Source organism: Pristiophorus japonicus, unplaced genomic scaffold (genome assembly GCF_044704955.1).
Source record: "Pristiophorus japonicus isolate sPriJap1 unplaced genomic scaffold, sPriJap1.hap1 HAP1_SCAFFOLD_110, whole genome shotgun sequence".
NCBI classification, from domain to species: domain Eukaryota; kingdom Metazoa; phylum Chordata; class Chondrichthyes; family Pristiophoridae; genus Pristiophorus; species Pristiophorus japonicus.
In genome coordinates this window covers 308,499-320,750 of record NW_027250756.1, presented here as the reverse complement: position 1 = coordinate 320,750, position 12,252 = coordinate 308,499, and positions in this window count along the sequence as shown.

The following is a 12,252-nucleotide window of genomic DNA, read 5'->3' as shown; positions in this document are numbered from 1 at the left end:
TTGGGGCGATGAGTCAGTTAGTGGTGATGAGTCAGTTTGGGGTGATGGTTCAGTTTGAGGTGATGGGTCAGCTTTGAGTGATGGTCCAGTTTGGGGTAATGGGTCAGTTTAGGGTGATGGGCCAGTTTCGGGTGATCGGTCAGTTTGTGGATGATGAGTCGGTTTATTGAAATGGGTCAATTTTTGGTCATGAGTTTGTTTGGGCTGGTGCGTCAGTTCGGGGTGATGAGTCGGTTTATGGTCATGGGTCAGTTTGAGGTGATGTGTCAGTTTGGAGTGATGAGTCAGTTTTTGATGATAAGTCATTTCGGGGTAATGGGTCAGTGTGGGGTGATGAGTCAGTTTGTGGTCATGAGTCAATTATGGGTGATGGGTCAGTTTGGGGTGGTGAGTCAGTTTTTGGTGATGGGTCAGTTTATGGTGATGAGTCAGTTTATGGTGATGGCACAATTTGGGGTGATGGGTCAGTTTAGGGTGATGACTCAGTTTGGGGTGATGGGTCAGTTTGGGGTGATGAGTCAGTGGGGAGATGCGTCAGTTTGGGATGATGAGTCAGTTTGGGTTGATTGGTCAGTTTGGGGTGATGGGTCAGTTCGGGGTGATGAGTCAGTTTGGAGCGATGAGTATGTTTTTTGGTGATGAGTCAGGTTGGGTTGATGGGTCAGTATGGGGTGAAGAATCAGTTTGGGGTGATGGGTCAGTTTGTGGTGGTGCCTCAGTTTGGGGTGATGAGTCTGTTTTGGTTGATGGGTCAGGTTGTGGTGATGGGTCAGTTTGCGGTGATGAATCAGTTTGGGGTGAAGGATCAGTTTGGGGTGATGAGTCTTTGGGGAGATGCGTCAGTTTGGGATGATGAGTCAGTTTGAATCGATTGGTCGGTTTGGGGTGATGGGTCAGTTTGGGGTGATGGTTCAGTTTGGGGTGGTGGATTAGTTCAGGGTGATGGGCTACTTTGGAGTGATGGGTCAGTTTGTGCGTGATGAGTCGGTTTGGTGAAATGGGTCAGTTTTTGTTCATGAGTCAGTTTGGGGTGGTTCTTCAGTTTGGGATGATGCGTCAGTTTGGGGGGATGAGTCAGTTTGGGGTGATGGGTCAGTGTTGGTGATGGGTTACTTTGGGGTGCTGATTTCTTTGAGGCGATGAGTCAGTTTGGGGTGATTATTAAATTTGGGGTGATGGGTCAGTTTGGGGTGATGAGTCAGTTTGGAGTGATGAGTCAGTTTTTGGTGAAGAGACATTTTGGGGTGATGGGTAAGCTTAGGGTGATGAATCAGTTTTTGGTGATGGGTCAGTTTGCGGTGATGGGTCAGTCGGGTCTGATGAGTCAGTTTGGGGTGATTTGTCAATTTCGGGTGATTGGTCAGTTTGGGGCAATGAGTCAGTTTGGAGTGATGGGTCAGTTTTTGGTCATCGGTCAGTTTGGGTTAATGAGTCCGTTTGTGGCGATGAATCAGTTTGGGGTGATGGGTCAGTTTGTGGAGGTGCGTCAGTTTGGGGTGATGAGTCTGTTTGGGTTGATGGGTCAGTTTGGGGTGATGGGTCAGTTTGGGGTGATGAGTCAGTTTGGAGTGATGAGTCAATTTTTGGTGAAGAGGCAATTTGGGGTGATGGGTAAGCTTAGGGTGATGAATCAGTTTGTGGTGATGGGTCAGTTTGGGATGATGAGTCAGTGCGGAGATGTGTCAGTTTGGGATGATGTGTCAGTTTGGGTTGATTGGTCAGTTTGGGGTGATGGGTCACTTTCGGGTAATGAGTCAGTTTGGAGTGATGAGTATGTTTTTAGTGATGAGTCAGGTTGGGTTGATGGGTCAGTATGGGGTGAAGAGTCAATTTAGATTGATGGGTCAGTTTGGGGTGATGAGTAAATTGTGGGTGATGGGTCAGTTTTGGGGGATGGGTTAGTTTGGGGTGCTGATTACTTTGGGGTGAAGTTACAATTTGGGGTGTTGGTTCAGTTTGGGGTGATGCATCAGTTTTGTGTGATGCGTCAGTTTGGGGCGATGAGTCAGTTTGGGGTGATGAGTCAGTTTGCGGTGATGGGTCAATTTGGGGTGATTGGTCAATTTGGGATGGATAGTCAATTTGGAGTGATGAGTCAGTTTTTGGTGATGGGTCAGTTTGGGGTGATGATTCAGTTTGGAGTGATGATTCAGTTTCTGGTGAAGAGTCACTTTCGGGTGATGGGTCAGTTTGTGGTGATGAGTCAATTTTGGGTGATGGTACAATTTGGGGTGATGGGACAGTTTGGGGTGATGGGTCAGTTTGCGGTGATGCGTCAGTTTTGTGTGATGCGTCAGTTAGGGGCGATGAGTCAGTTTGGGGAGATGAGTCAGTTTGCGGTGATGGGTCAGTTTGGGGTGATGGGTCAATTTGGGATGAATAGTCAGTTTGGAGTGATGAGTCAATTTTTGGTGATGGTTCAGTTTGGCGTGATGGGTCACTATGGTGTGATGAGTCAGTTTATGGTGATGAGACAATTTGGGGTGATGGGTCAGTTTGTGGTGTTGCGTCAGTTTGGGGTGATGGGTCAGTTTGGTGTGATGAGTCAGTTTGGAGTGATGATTCAGTTTTTGGTTAAGAGTCACTTTCGGGTGATGTGTCAGTTTATGGTGATGAGTCAATTTTGGGTGATGGGACAATTTGGGGTGATGGGTCAGTTTGGGGTGATGGGTCAGTTTGGGGTGATGAGTCAGTGCGGAGATGCGTCAGTTTGGGGTGATGTGTCAGTTTGGGGTGATGCGTCAGTTTGGGGCGATGAGTCAGTTTGTGGTGATGAGCCAGTTTGAGTGATGGTTCAGTTTGAGGTGATGGGTCAGCTTGGAGTGATGGGTCAGTTTGGGGTGATGGGTCAGTTTAGGGTGATGGACCAGTTTGTGGGTGATGAGTCGGTTTGGTGAAATGGGTAAATTTTTGGTCATGGATTTTTTGTGGTGGTGCGTCAGGTTGGGGTGATGAGTCGGTTTGGGGTGATGGGTCAGTTTGGGATGATGAGTCAGTTTGGCGTTATAGTTCAATTTGGGCTGATGGGTCAGTTTGGGGTGATGAGTCAATTTGGAGTGAAGAGTCAGTTTTTGGTGATGAGTCAGTTTGGGGTGATGGATCAGTTTGGGGTGATGTGTCAGTTTGGGGTGATGGGTCAGTTTAGGCTGCTGAGTCATTTTTAGAGGTGAGTCAGTTTGGGGTGATGGGTCATTTAGGTGGTGATGGGTCAGTTTCTGTGACGGATCTGTTTGGGGTGATGAGTCAAATTGGGGTGATGGTTCAGTTTGAGGTGATGGTTCAGTTTGGGGTGATGGATCAGTTTTGGGGTGATGAGTCTGTTTGGGGAGTAGGGTCAGTTTGGGGTGATGGGTCAGTTTGTGCTTGATGGTTCAGTTTGGGTAATGGGTTAGTTTGGCATGATGGGTCAGTTAGTGTGCGGGTCAGTTTGGGGTGATGCGTCAGTTTGGGGTGATGGGTCAGTTTGCTGTGATGGTTCAGTTTGTGGTAATGAGTCAATTAGGGGTGATGGTTTAATTTGGGGTAATGGGTCAGTTAGTGGTGAAGAATCAGTTTGGTGTAATGGGTCAGTTTTTGGCGAAGAGACACTTTGGGGTGATGGGTCAGTTTGGGGTGATGAGTCAGTTTTGGGTGATGGGACAATTTGCAGTGATGGGTCAGTTTAGGGTGATGAATCAGTTTGGGGTGATGAGTCAGTTTAGGACGATGAGTCAGTTTGGGTTGATTGGTCAGTTTGGGGTGATGGGTCAGTTTGGGGTGATGAGTCAGTTTGGAGCGATGGGTTAGTTTTGGGGTTAGAGTGAATTTGGGGTGCTGATTACTTTGGGTTGAAGATTCAATTTGGGGTGATGGTTCAGTTTGGGGTGATGCATCAGTTTTGTGTGAAGCGTCAGTTTGGGGCGTTGAGTCAGTATGGGGTGATGAGTCAGTTTGCAGTGATGGGTCAGTTTAGGGTGATGGGTCAATTTGGGATGAATAGTCAGTTTGGAGTGATGAGTCAGTTTTTGGTGATGGGCCAGTTTGGGGTGATGGGTCACTATGGTGTCATGAGTCAGTTAATGGTGATGAGTCAATTTGGTGTGATGGGTCAGTTTGTGGTGGTGCGTCAGTTTGGGGTGATGGGTCAATTTGGGGTGATGAGTCAGTTTGGAGTGATGATTCAGTTTTTGGTGAAGAGTCACTTTGGGGTGAATTTGTCAGTTTGTGGTGATGAGTCAATTTTGGGTGATGGGACAATTTGGGGTGATGGGTCAATTTGGGGGGATGGGTCAGTTTGGGGTGATGAGTCAGTGGGGAGATGCGTCAGTTTGGGGTGATGAGTCAGTCTGGGGTGATGCGTCAGTTTGGGGCGATGAGTCAGTTTGTGGTGATGAGTCAGTTTGGGGTGATGGTTCAGTTTGAGGTGGTGGGTCAGCTTTGAGTGATGGTTCAGTTTGGGGTGATGTGTCAGTTTAGGGTGATGTGCCAGTTTCGGGTGATTGGTCAGTTTGTGGTGATGAGTCAGTTTGGGGTGATGGTTCAGTTTGAGGTGGTGGGTCAGCTTTGAGTGATGGTTCAGTGTGGGGTGATGTGTCAGTTTAGGGTGATGTGCCAGTTTCGGGTGATTGGTCAGTTTGTGGGTGATGAGTCGGTTTGGTGAAATGGGTCAATTTTTGGTCATGAGTTTGTTTGAGCTGGTGCGTCAGTTCGGGGTGATGAGTCGGTTTATGGTAATGGGTGAGTTTGGGGTGATGTGTCAGTTTGGAGTGATGAGTCAGTTTTTGAGGATAAGTCATTTCGGGGTAATGAGTCAGTGTGGGGTGATGAGTCAGTTTGTGGTGATGAGTCAATTATGGGTGATGGGTCAGTTTGGGGTGGTGAGTCAGTTTTTGGTGATGGGTCAGTTTATGGTGATGAGTTAGTTTTGGGTGATGGCAAAATTTGGGGTGATGGGTCAGTTTAGGGTGATGACTCAGTTTGGCGTGATGTGTCAGTGTGGGGTGATGAGGCAGTTTGGAGCGATGAGTATGTTTTTTGGTGATGAGTCAGGTTGGGTTGATGGGTCAGTATGGGGTGAAGAATCAGTTCGGGGTGATGGGTCAGTTTGTGGTGGTGCCTCAGTTTGGGGTGATGAGTCTGTTTTGGTTGATGGGTCAGTTTGTGGTGATAGGTCAGTTTGGGGTGAAGAGTCAGTTTGGAGTGATGAGTCAGTCTTTGGTGAAGAGTCACTCTGGGGTGATCGTTCAGTTTGTGGTGATGAGTCAGTTTTGGGTGATGGGACAATTTGGGTGATGGGTCAGTTTGGGGTGATGAATCAGTTTGGGGTGAAGGGTCAGTTTGGGGTGATGAGTCATTGGGGAGATGCGTCAGTTTGGGATGATGAGTCAGTTTGGATCGATTGATCGGTTTGGGGTGATGGTCAGTTTGTGTTGATGAGTCAGCTTGGAGTGATGAGTATGTTTTTGGTGATAAGTCAGTTTGGGGTGATGGGTCAGTTTGGGGTGATGGTTCAGTTTGGGGTGGTGGATTAGTTCAGGGTGATGGGCTAGTTTGGAGTGATGGGTCAGTTTGTGGGTGATGAGTCGGTTTGGTGAAATGGGTCAGCTTTTGGTCATGAGTCTGTTTGGGGTGGTGCTTCAGTTTGGGATGATGCGTCAGTTTGGGGCGATGAGTCAGTTTGGGGTGATTATTCAGTTTGGCGTGATGCGTCAGTTTGGGGCGATGGGTCAGTTTGGGGTGATTATTCGGTTTTGGGTGATGGGTCAATTTGGGTTGATGAGTCAGTTTGGGGTGATTGTTCAATTTGGGGTGATGAATCAGTTTGTGGGTGATGCGTCAGTTTGGAGTGATAGGTCAGTTTGGGGTGATGAGTCAGTTTGGGGTGATGGGTCAGTTAGGGTGATGGGTTACTTTGGGGTGCTGATTACTTTGAGGCGATGAGTCAGTTTGGGGTGATTATTAAATTTGGGGTGATGGGTCAGTTTGGGGTGAAGAGTCAGTTTGGTGTGATGAGTCAGTTTTTGGTGATGGGTCAATTTGCGGTGATGAATCAGTCGGGTCTGATGAGTCAGTTTGGGGTGATTGGTCAATTTGGGGTGATTGTTCAGTTTGGGGTAATGAGTCAATTTGGGGTGATGGGTCAGTTTGTGGAGGTGCGTCAGTTTGGGGTGATGAGTCTGTTTGGGTTGATGGGTCAGTTTGGGGTGATGGGTCAGTTTGGGGTGATGAGTCAGTTTGGAGTGATGAGTCCGTTTTTGGTGATGGGTTACTTTGGGGTGCTGATTACTTTGAGGCGATGAGTCAGTTTGGGGTGATTATTAAATTTGGGGTGATGGGTCAGTTTGGGGTGAAGAGTCACTTTCGGGTGATGTGTCAGTTTGTGGTGATGAGTCAATTTTGGGTGCTGGGACAATTTGGGGTGATGGCTCAGTTTGCGGTGATGGGTCAGTTTGGGGTGATGAGTCAGTGCGGAGATGCGTCGGTTTGGGGGTGATGTGTCAGTTTGGGGTGATGCGTCAGTTTGGGGCGATGATTCAGTTTGTGGTGATGAGCCAGTTTGAGGTGATGGTTCAGTTTGAGGTGATGGGTCAGCTTGGAGTGATGGATCAGTTTGGGGTGATGGGTCAGTTTAGGGTGATGGACCAGTTTGTGGGTGATGAGTTGGTTTGGTGAAATGGATCAATTTTTGGTCATGGATTTTTTGTGGTGGTGCGTCAGGTTGGGGTGATGAGTCGGTTTGGGGTGATGGGTCAGTTTGGGGTGATGAGTCAGTTTGGCGTTATAGTTCAATTTGGGGTGATGGGTCAGTTTGGGGTGATGAGTCAATTTGGAGTGAAGAGTCAGTTTTTGATGATGAGTCAATTTGGGGTGATGGATCAGTTTGGGGTGATGTGTCAGTTAGGTGGTGATGGGTCAGTTTATGTGACGGATCTGTTTGGGGTGATGAGTCAAATTGGGGTTATGGTTCAGTTTGGGGTGATGGTTCAGTTTGGGGTGATGGGTCAGTTTTGAGGTGATGAGTCTTTTTGGGGAGTAGGGTCAGTTTGGGGTGATGGGTCAGTTTGTGCTTGATGGGTCAGTTTGGGTAATGGGTTAGTTTGGCATGATGGGTCAGTTAGTGTGGGGGTCAGTTTGGGGTGATGAGTCAGTTTGGGGTGATGGGTCAGTTTGCGGTGATGGTTCAGTTTGTGGTAATGAGTCAATTAGGGTTGATGGTTTAATTTGCGGTAATGGGTCAGTTAGTGGTGATGAATCAGTTTGGTGTAATGGGTCAGTTTTTGGCGAAGAGACATTTTGGGGTGATGGGTCAGTTTGGCGTGATGAGTCAGTTTTGGGTGATGGGACAATTTGGGGTGATGGGTCAGTTTAGGGTGATGAATCAGTTTGGGGTGATGAGTCAGTTTAGGATGATGAGTCAGTTTGGGTTGATTGGTCAGTTTGGGGTGATGGGTCAGTTTGGAGTGAAGAGTCAGTTTGGAGTAATGAGTATGTTTTTGGTGATGAATCAGGTTGGGTTGATGGGTCAGTATGGGGTGAAGTGTCAGTTTGGGGTGATGGGTCAGTTTGGGGTGATGAGTAAGTTTCGGTTGATGGGTTAGTTTTGGGGAAGAGTGAGTTTGAGGTGCTGATTACTTTGGGTTGAAGATTCAATTTGGGGTGATGGTTCAGTTTGGGGTGATGCGTCAGTTGTGTGTGATGCGTCAGTTTGGGGCGTTGAGTCAGTATGGGGTGATGAGTCAGTTTGCGGTGATGGGTCAGTTTGGGGTGATGGGTCAATTTGGGATGAATAGTCAGTTTGGAGTGATGAGTCAGTTTTTGGTGATGGGTCAGTTTGGGGTGATGGGTCACTATGGTGTCATGAGTCAGTTTATGGTGATGAGTCAATTTGGGGTGATGGGTCAGTTTGTGGTGGTGTGTCAGTTTGGGGTGATGGGTCAATTTGGGGTGATGAGTCAGTTTGGAGTGATGATTCCGTTTTTGGTGAAGAGTCACTTTGGGGTGAATTTGTCAGTTTGTGGTGATGAGTCAATTTTGGGTGATGGGACAATTTGGGGTGATGGGTCAGTTTGCGGGGATGGGTCAGTTTGGGGTGATGAGTCAGTGGGGAGATGCGTCAGTTTGGGGTGATGAGTCAGTCTGGGTTGATGCGTCAGTTTGGGGCGATGAGTCAGTTTGTGGTGATGAGTCAGTTTGGGGTGATGGTTCAGTTTGAGGTGGTGGGTCAGCTTTGAGTGATGGTTCAGTTTGGGGTGATGGGTCAGTTTAGGGTGTTGGGCCAGTTTCGGGTGATGGGTCAGTTTGTGGGTGATGAGTCGGTTTGGTGAAATGGGTCAATTTTTGGTCATGAGTTTGTTTGAGCTGGTGCGTCAGTTCGGGGTGATGAGTCGGTTTATGGTAATGGGTGAGTTTGGGGTGATGTGTCAGTTTGGAGTGATGGGTCAGTTTATGGTGATGAGTTAGTTTTGGGTGATGGCACAATTTGGGGTGATGGGTCAGTTTAGGGTGATGACTCAGTTTGGCGTGATGGGTCAGTGTGGGGTGATGAGTCAGTGGGTAGATGCGTCAGTTTGGGATGATTGGTCAGTTTGGGGTGATGGGTCAGTTCGGGGTGATGAGTCAGTTTGGAGCGATGAGTATGTTTTTTGGTGATGAGTCAGGTTGGGTTGATGGGTCAGTATGGGGTGAAGAATCAGTTTCGGGTGATGGGTCAGTTTGTGGTGGTGCCTCAGTTTGGGGTGATGAGTCTGTTTTGGCTGATGGGTCAGTTTGTGGTGATAGGTCAGTTTGGGGTGAAGAGTCAGTTTGGAGTGATGAGTCAGTCTTTGGTGAAGAGTCACTCTGGGGTGATCGGTCAGTTTGTGGTGATGAGTCAGTTTTGGGTGATGGGGCAATTTGGGTGATGGGTCAGTTTGGGGTGATGAATCAGTTTGGGGTGAAGGGTCAGTTTGGGGTGATGAGTCATTGGGGAGATGCGTCAGTTTGGGATGATGAGTCAGTTTGGATCGATTGGTCGGTTTGGGGTGATGGGTCAGTTTGTGTTGATGAGTCAGTTTGGAGTGATGAGTATGTTTTTGGTGATAAGTCAGTTTGGGGTGATGGGTCAGTTTGGGGTGATGGTTCAGTTTGGGGTGGTGGATTAGTTCAGGGTGATGGGCTAGTTTGGAGTGATGGGTCAGTTTGTGGGTGATGAGTCGGTTTGGTGAAATGGGTCAGTTTTTGGTCATGAGTCTGTTTGGGAAGGTGCTTCAGTTTGAGATGATGCGTCAGTTTGGGGCGATGAGTCAGTTTGGGGTGATTATTCAGTTTGGCGTGATGCGTCAGTTTGGGGCGATGGGTCAGTTTGGGGTGATTATTCGGTTTTGGGTGATGGGTCAATTTGGGGTGATGATTCAGTTTGGGGTGATTGTTCAATTTGGGGTGATGAATCAGTTTGTGGGTGATGCGTCAGTTCGGGGTGATGAGTCGGTTTATGGTAATGGGTGAGTTTGGGGTGATGTGTCAGTTTGGAGTGATGAGTCAGTTTTTGATGATAAGTCATTTCGGGGTAATGGGTCAGTGTGGGGTAAAGAGTCAGTTTGTGGTGATGACTCAATTATGGGTGATGGGTCAGTTTGGGGTGGTGAGTCAGTTTTTGGTGATGGGTCAGTTTATGGTGATGAGTCAGTTTTAGGTGATGGCACAATTTGTGGTGATGGGTCAGTTTAGGGTGATGACTCAGTTTGGCGTGATGGGTCAGTTTGGGGTGATGAGTCAGTGGGTAGATGCGTCAGTTTGGGATGATTGGTCAGTTTGGGTTGATTGGTCAGTTTGGGGTGATGGGTCAGTTCGGGGTGATGAGTCAGTTTGGAGCGATGAGTATGTTTTTTGGTGATAAGTCAGGTTGGGTTGAAGGGTCAGTATGGGGTGAAGAATCAGTTTGGGGTGATGGTTCAGTTTGTAGTGGTGCCTCAGTTTGGGGTGATGAATCTGTTTTGGTTGATGGGTCAGTTTGTGGTGATAGGTCAGTTTGGTGTGAAGAGTCAGTTTGGAGTGATGAGTCAGTCTTTGGTGAAGAGTCACTTTGGGGTGATCGTTCAGTTTGTGGTGATGAGTCAGTTTTGGGTGATGGGACAATTTGGCTGATGGGACAGTTTGGGGTGATGAATCAGTTTGGGGTGAAGGGTCAGTTTGGGGTGATGAGTCATCGGGGAGATGCGTCAGTTTGGGATGATGAGTCAGTTTGGATCGATTGGTCGGTTTGGGGTGATGGGTCAGTTTGTGTTGATGAGTCAGTTTGGAGTGATGAGTATGTTTTTGGTGATAAGTCAGTTTGGGGTGATGGGTCAGTTTGGGGTGATGGTTCAGTTTCGGGTGGTGGATTAGTTCAGGGTGATGCGCTAGTTTGGAGTGATGGGTCAGTTTGTGGGTGATGAGTCGGTTTGGTGAAATGGGTCACTTTTTGGTCATGATTCTGTTTGGGGTGGTGCTTAAGTTTGGGATGATGCGTCAGTTTGGGGCGATGAGTCAGTTTGGGGTGATTATTCGGTTTTGGCTGATGGGGCAATATGGGGTGATGAGTCAGTTTGGGGTGATTGTTCAATTTGGGGTGATGAGTCAGTTTGTGGGTGATGCGTCAGTTTAGGGTGATGGGTCAGTTTGGGGTGAAGAGTCAGTTTGGAGTGATGAGTCAGTTTTTGGTGATGGGTCAGTTTGCGGTGATGGGTCATTCGGGTCTGATGAGTCAGTTTGGGGTGATTGGTCAATTTGGGGTGATTGGTCAGTTTGGGGTAATGAGTCAGTTTGGAGTGATGGGTCAGTTTTTGGTCATAGGTCAGTTTGGGTTAATGAGTCCGTTTGTGGTGATGAGTCAGTTTGGGGTGATGGGTCAGTTTGTGGAGGTGCGTCAGTTTGGGGTGATGAGTCTGTTTGGGTTGATGGGTCAGTTTGGGGTGATGGGTCAGTTTGGGGTGATGAGTCAGTTTGGAGTGATGAGTCAGTTTGGGGTGAAGATACACTTTGGGGTGATGGGTAAGATTAGGGTGATGAATCAGTTTGGGTTGATTGGTCAGTTTGGGGTGATGGGTCAGTTCGGAGTGATGAGTCAGTTTGGAGCGATGAGTATGTTTTTTGCTGATGAGTCAGGTTGGGTTGATGGGTCAGTATAGGGTGAAGAATCAGTTTGGGGTGATGGGTCAGTTTTTAGTGGTGCCTCAGTTTGGGGTGATTAATCTGTTTTGGTTGATGAATCATTTTGTGGTGATAGGTCAGTTTGGGGTGATGAATCAGTTTGGGGTGAAGGGTCAGTTTGGGGTGATGGGTCATCGGGGAGATGCGTCAGTTTGGGATGATGAGTCAGTTTGGATCGATTGGACGGTTTGGGGTGATGGGTCAGTTTGTGTTGATGGGTCAGTTTGGAGTGATGAGTATGTTTTTGGTGATAAGTCTGTTTGGGGTGATGGGTCAGTTTGGGGTGATGGTTCAATTTGGGGTGGTGGATTAGTTCAGGGTGATGGGTCAGTTTGGGGTGATGGACCAGTTTGTGGGTGATGAGTCGGTTTGGTGAAATGGGTCAGTTTTTGGTCATGAGTTTGTTTGTGGTGGTGCGTCAGGTTGAGGTGATGAGTCGGTTTGCGGTGATGGGTCAGTTTGGGGTGATGAGTCAGTTTGGAGTGATGAGTCAGTTTTTGGTGATCATAATTTTGAGGTAATGGGTCAATATGGGGTGATGAGTCAGTTTGTGCTGATGAGTCAATGATGCGTGATGGGTCAGTTTGGGGTGATGAGTCAATTTTTGGTGATGGGTCAGTTTGGGGCGATGAGTCAGTTTGTGGTGATGATTCAATTTGGGGTGATGGTTCAGTTTGATGTGATGGGTCAGCTTGGTGTGATGGGTCAGTTTAGGGTGATGGGTCAGTTTAGGGTGATGGGCCAGTTTTGGGTGATGGGTCAGTTTGTGGGTGATGATCGGTTTGTTGAAATGGTAAAATTTTTGGTCATGAGTCTGTTTGGGGTCGTGCGCCAGTTTGGGTTGATGAGACAATTTGGGCTGATGGATCAGTTTGGGGTGATGAATCAGTTTGGGGTGATGGGTCAGTTTGGGGCGATGAGTCAGTTTGTGGTGATGATTCAATTTGGGGTGATGGTTCAGTTTGATGTGATGGGTCAGCTTGGTGTGATGGGTCAGTTTAGGGTGATGGGTCAGTTTAGGGTGATGGGCCAGTTTTGGGTGATGGGTCAGTTTGTGGGTGATGATCGGTTTGTTGAAATGGTAAAATTTTTGGTCATGAGTCTGTT